We start from the raw sequence: 6662 nt of genomic DNA, 5'->3' as shown, positions 1-6662 counted from the left end.
TTCCTACTGATATCTAAAGCTAACTCTATCATGAGTTCTATTCCAGACTCTTCATCCCAACTCTATGGAAGCAAAAGAAGAAAAAGCTCCAGCATTTTGTACTTTATTTCAGGCATTTCTTTGTTATTTGGGGTTATTCATAAGCAGTGAGTTCAATGATATTTGTGTTTGGCCTCCTACAACTCCAATGAGAAGACATCGTGGTAGCAAATTTCTCTACCACAGAGGAAATGAAAACTAAGGCGCCAGGAAAGAACCACTCTGCCATGTAGCAAGTCCGGAGGCATCTTCTGAGCACTGTGAAGAAAATTACCTATGATATTCTCCTTCAATACCCCTTTGAGGAGACAGAGTGGCTCCTTGGTACAATGTGATAAGGAATATGTGTTAACTATTTGTTGATACTTACACATTACCCCAAAATTAGAAAGAGAAATTATTTTCTTACGTGGTCTCCCTGTGATGTCAGAGACATGGAAACAGCCTGCCCATCTGATTCTACTCATCGGGTTCCATGAGGTTGTAGTCACATGAGGTGGACCAACCATTACAGTTTGTCCATGATATAGGAATTTCCTGGGAAATGGAACCGCAGACCTAAAACTGAGAACATCCTTAAAAAACAGAGATAATATATTCCCATAAATCAAATATTGGTTGAGGCTTCATCAATCTCTGATAAGTTGCCTGTGTTTCGAAAACCCACTTAAAACTCACATGCTTACCAGGCATGGTGGCACATGTCTTAATCCCAACACTCAGGAGGCAAAGGCAGGTAGATCTCTGTGAGATCAAGGCCAGCCTTATCTCCATAGCAAGTTCCAGGCCAGCTGGGGCTACTAGAGAGAACTTGTCTTCAAAAAATTTTTTAAAAAAAAAGGCAACAAAAACAACAACAACGCACACATGCTTGTTGACAGGAGGCTTTAATAACCTACCAGGAACAAACTCAAAACATGTCACTGTCTCAGTACTTGCATAAGTCAGGGGTCTAGCTAAGAAGCATGAGACTTGTTCAACATTCAATTCAACATTCAATTACTCATCCCATTTCATCTCTTAAAACCTTTTCAATCTGTCTCTGTCACACTAACTCCAACTTCATGTTCCTCATGGGGCTGCCTCACAAGGCTGCCTTACAGGGCCTCCTTGCCTCCAGAAGAGATGAAAATATGGGGAAGGGACATGTAATTCAAATCTCAGTATTGTCACTCTTTGATTATATGTGATCAGTAAGACTGCAAATATCCCTTCTGAAAAGAAAAATGCATACCACAGTATCATCTATTATAGATTGTCCACACTATCTGTCCCCATTATGCTGTAAGCGCCTTGTGATAATGTTACCTCAGTGACTGTATATTCAATCCCATTGGTGCCTGGTTGAGAACCCAGGAGATATACATGAAGTGGGTTGAGTTAAGAAAGACTTCAAGGTTTTTTTAGCACTTACTAGAATCACCACTATTCCATTGTTGACTGTACCTCTGAGGGTATGTGTGTGGGTATGCACCACCACATTCTCATTTGACCACCAGAAATGGCGTAAGTGGCCACTTGCCATCCATTAAAGACTACAAAACTCTAGTTTATCTTTATATCATGTAAATCTTTTGCCTTTTAAAGTAAACTTTTTTCTATTAAGTTGACAAGTCAAATCCTTAGAAAAAGCACTGTGAATTGATCAGAATCATGCCATTTTCAATTTTTTTTCTTCAAAGGCAGAAAATTCTAGGAGTAAATAGCATTTATTACACTTTGTTTTCTTTTAAAGAAATACCTTACATGATATTTTTTCACTTTAGGCTAAACAACTATGATAATGATTTGAATCATGTTTGTAAAAGAAATAATTTTTACTTGTATAAATCTTTGAAAGATAATTGAGTTTCATATTGAGAAAAAACTGTAAGCTGCTATCAAATATCACCTACACACATAAATTATGAGGTGTTGGTAGACCCACAAAGCAGCTGGGATTCAGGTTTCCAGTATCATGAACAGCTAGAAATATCCCTGCTGCCAGTAAACACTGAAACTATGATGTATCAACTCCGTGTCCTATAGGAGTCCCACCAAGGCATCCTTGTCCCACATTGCACCTCAACATTCTGAAACATTCCATGGGTCTGGCTACCAAGTTGTTTAGAACTTTAAACCAAAGAGAAATGCTCTTGCTCTCCTAAACTCAGGTATTGTATGTGATCTTAGGAAAACTGACATTTGATATATCGAAAGAAACATCAAAGGTGTTTTGTACAAAGGATGAGAGTCAGTTTGTCCTAGATGTGGTGATGGGGTGATATACAGCACAATTTCCTCCTCTATCTGCATGTGTTTCCTCTTATGATCACCCAGACGTGGGAGATGATAGCAGTCATGATCCACAGAATGACAACTTATCAGTGCTCACATTAATCTGGATAATTAGCTGGTGTGAGCTGTCACTAGACCAAGATGAGTAAGAACTAAAAGAGAACTAGGGCTTTTTAAAATTTGTTATTTAATTTCTATTTTTTATGAGTATGAGTGTTTTGCCTGAATGTGTGTAAGTACACAACACATGTGGTGCAGCGCCTGCAGAGGCCAGAAGAGGGAGTCTAATCCCCTGGAACTGGAGTTACAGACAATTATTAGCCACCATGTGGGTGCTGGGAACTGAACCCAGGTCCTCTTAGGGGCAGCAGTCAGTGCTCTTAACAGCTGAGTCGTCTCTCCAGCCTCCAGAACTTAGTTTTTAAAGCTCCTCCCCCAAGACAGGAAACAGACATGGTGATTTCCTGTAGAGCTACAGGATATGCTCTAAGATGTTTACAAGATAATTGTTTTCCCATGCAAATATTTATCATTTCTTATTATTTTTGTGGTCTCTATTTCAAAATTTGAAGCTTTATTATTTATCCTACTTTAAAAATTGATACTTTGGTGGAATGTTTATATTGATAGATGTGGCAAGTCACAAAGTAGCAATGTATCTGACTCAGGAGATCACATTCAGGTTCTCTAACCACATTAACGAAAGAAAACTAATGACCATTAAACCCTTTCACTTGTTAAAAAAACACTCTTAAGCACAGGTTTTGTTTCTTATTTTTCCCTCTGTCCTACAATGTAGAATGCAAAGTTGGAATACATGTCCTCAATGATTATTGATGACTATCATCATCATAGTAATGAGCCACATTTTTAAAAGTGTAATGAAAAGTGTATTTTTTTTTCTCACTTATCCCCAAACTGCCTAAATGCATCTAAAAGTTTTTGAAAATGTAAATTAGTACAGAGGGGGGGAAAAAATCATACAATCCCACTTCTGTAGAAAATTTCTTTTGGCATTTAGAGATAAGATGTTCCTTATCCCATTCTCGCTCTCACTCTCTCTCTCACTCCCTACCTTGCTCATTCTCATGCACAGTGTTGCTATGTTGCCCAGGCTAGCCATTAACTCATGTACTCAATTCTCCCATCTTAGCCTCTCAATCAGCTGGGGCTACAAGTGCATGCCACTACTGTACTCAGCCTCTACCTATACATAATTTTTTAGAAATTAAAAATAAAGCATTTTACTATGCTTATATTATATAAGCATCTAAAATATTTTATGTTGATATCTTGTTAGTGAAATTATTTTGGAGAAGGAAGCAACAAAAGAGAACTACTGAAACTCTGAAATGTCTCATGTGGAGTGCTTACACAAGTACTCAGTAAAGGGGAATGAATGAACGAATGAATGAGTGAGTGAGTGATCAAATGAATGCTTATCTTTGTGGAAAGCTGGACAGTTACTTTACTGAAGTGGTGTTGGCAATAATGATAAAAGATTCACTCTATGGCATCATTTACGCTCACTGCAAGCTTCACATAACCTAAGAAGTCAGGCTTGGCCGACCATCTCCATCACTGTAATAACTTCTGAGACAGTAAAGAACCAAGTTTTGGAGCCAGGATTCAAACCCAGATCTTATGAAATCCAAAAGCCTTTAGATCATTCCACCATAGCACATGCCTTTCCAACACATTGAACTATAGAACAGAAACATTTTAAAAGGAGTTCCACCTACAATGAAAAGACTCCCAAAAACAAGAAGCCCTCAGCATGGCATTCTTACTGAGTTCAGTCACCGTGGGCCCCACCGTGGCAGGACAGCTGTTACTGTCCATCTGTGTGGTGGCTGCTTCACACTGGTACCGTCAGAGCTATTGAAATCACAGACACATTCACTCACAGGAAAATAAGAATGATTTTCTTTTTCTTTTTGAGAAACCTTTTTACACTAATCCACTTAATCCCATGACTGATTTGCCATTGAAATCTGAAGCAAAGCACCTTTTATGGGGAATTTTCTACCTCTGAACAAAATTTAAATTAGCCAATGAGCTCTTTCTATTATCATTTCTATAACATAAAAAGTGTGTGTGTGTGTGTGTGTGTGTGTGTGTGTGTGTTGAAGAGGGGGAGAGGTGGAACAGGAGCAGATGGATTCTTTCAGCAAAATGAGTTTTATTTTACTGCTGAGGAAAACTACATGTCCCAAAAAGGCCAAGCCAAACACAAAACTTTGATTATTTAGTAGCAATTAATTTAATTTTGAGCAGGATTTTGGATACATGCCATGATGCATCTAATCAAACCCACACCACATAAAACATCGACTGCCAACTACTGGCTCTGAGTGACAGTGAGGTGTCCATAGAGACTTGAGGGTTGTAATAAAGGTACCCCCTGGTGGGAGATATTGGCAGTGGAGGAGGTGTGCATGCCTACGGGAAGGGGTTTATGAGGACTATATATCTTTTGCTCAATTTTTCTGTGTCTCTGAAAAGAAAGAGGTTTGGGTTTTTTTCCCAAAGGAGAACTACCATGACACAAATAAATTAAATTTATCTATCTTACAATGAAGTAAAAGATGCTGTTTGCATTCCAGACCAATAATCAGAAATGTGTGTTGGGCGGGGCACTTGGTCTCAGAGAAGAGGTCTCATTTTCATAGATCTCTGACTTGGATTTTCCCCAATTCCTCAAAGTACTAAGGCAGCCCCATGAAACACCAGCCCCTCCTGGGAAACTGGTAGAAATAGAAATTCTCAGGCACCACCTAGAACCACTATCTTAGTTACTTTCTTTGTTGCTGTGACAAAGTACTTTGACAAAAGCAATTTGAGAAAAGACAGGTTTATTTCGGCTAACAGTTCCAGGTAGTGAGGAAATCAAGGCATCAAGTGATGAATAGTTGTTCTCAGCTCATTTTCTCCTTTTTATACAGTCTAGCAGCTCATCCCAGGGAATGGTGCCACCGTAGTGGGCAGGTCTTCCAACTTCAATTAACCTAATCACAATAATCCATATACACTGCTAGAGGCTCATCTCCCAGGAGGTTCTAGCTCTCACCAAGTTAACACCAGGACCGCTAAGCCAGAAACTTTTCAGGTGCAGCCCAGTCATCTGGCTTTTAGAAACTCTCAGGGTGATTTCAATGAATGTAAAGGTCTGAGGATCACTGTAAAGTGCATTACTACTGTATTCCCTAGCCAGGTCATTCTTAAATTAGAATTAAGTTACTACAGAAGATTGAAGGTACAGTTCAGTAACAGGGTGCCTACTAAGCAGGCATGAGTTCTATCTATAATACGAAAAATAAATTTTCTAAATAAATAAATGAGTTACCATTGAAAGCCTGCTCTCCTGTTTCACTAACATGAACTCAGATTTTAAAAATTCTAGAGTTTGATTCTCTGTGGAGACAGAAGAACAGTATCTATTTCCCAAGATCACTCTGACAATTAATGAGTTAGCGCACATAAAACACCCAGAGCCTGACATATAAAGGCCCAAGGAGTATTAGCTACTGCTGTCATCATTTATCAACGTTTTTGAAATGGTTTGTGAACATAATTATAACCTATGTTGAGACAATTGAACTTTGATTCTGCTAACTGCTCTTGGGTTCTTTCTTGAAGAACATTTATTGGTTGCATTGATATATTGTTTTTAGCACCAAAGTAGACTCCACACACAGGTCCCCTCACTGACCAGTACAATAGAGCCACTAATAACAGCTTCTTATCATCAAGTACGTGTCATGAGTGACGCTGATACTGTGCAAGCCCCAGTGGACAAGACACAGAGAGCACTGTTCCCCACTGAACCATTTCTCCAGCCCCATCACCTGGATTCTTACATCAGAGTGACATCAGTGCCCTGCCCAAGATTTCTGTTTCCTGTGAGAGAGTCTTATGATCTATCAAATTTAATGTAGCTTACAGATTCATAATCATAACTAACATTTGCATGTTCTTTACTCTGAACCAGGAACTGTTGTTTGGACTTTACAGATAATAGCTCACTTAATATACTCAACAACCTTCAAAGAGACCATTGCTATTATCAGAGGGAATTAAACCATAGAGAAAATAATAGCTTCCCAAGATGACAGAGCTGTTGAGATAAGATTCAAGGAGTAAGTGGCTTAGCTCCAAAGCTTAAGTTCTTGTCCACTGTTTGCTGACTTTAATTTTTCCCCTCGTTACATATGTTCTTTCTTTCCTGTACCTCATAAAACTAAAGTAAAATATTTACTTTGATTTACCAAAGGAAAGAAAATGAAAAAGAAAATTTGATACCCAAGGTGTTTATGTGTTTAGCAAATTTTAGTAAAACCTCAAGG

This window comes from Nannospalax galili, unplaced genomic scaffold (genome assembly GCF_000622305.1).
Source record: "Nannospalax galili isolate Female #2095 unplaced genomic scaffold, S.galili_v1.0 scaffold55, whole genome shotgun sequence".
Classification (NCBI taxonomy): Eukaryota; Metazoa; Chordata; class Mammalia; order Rodentia; family Spalacidae; genus Nannospalax; species Nannospalax galili.
The sequence above is the reverse complement of the archived record's forward strand: the minus strand, read 5'-3'. Positions refer to the sequence as shown.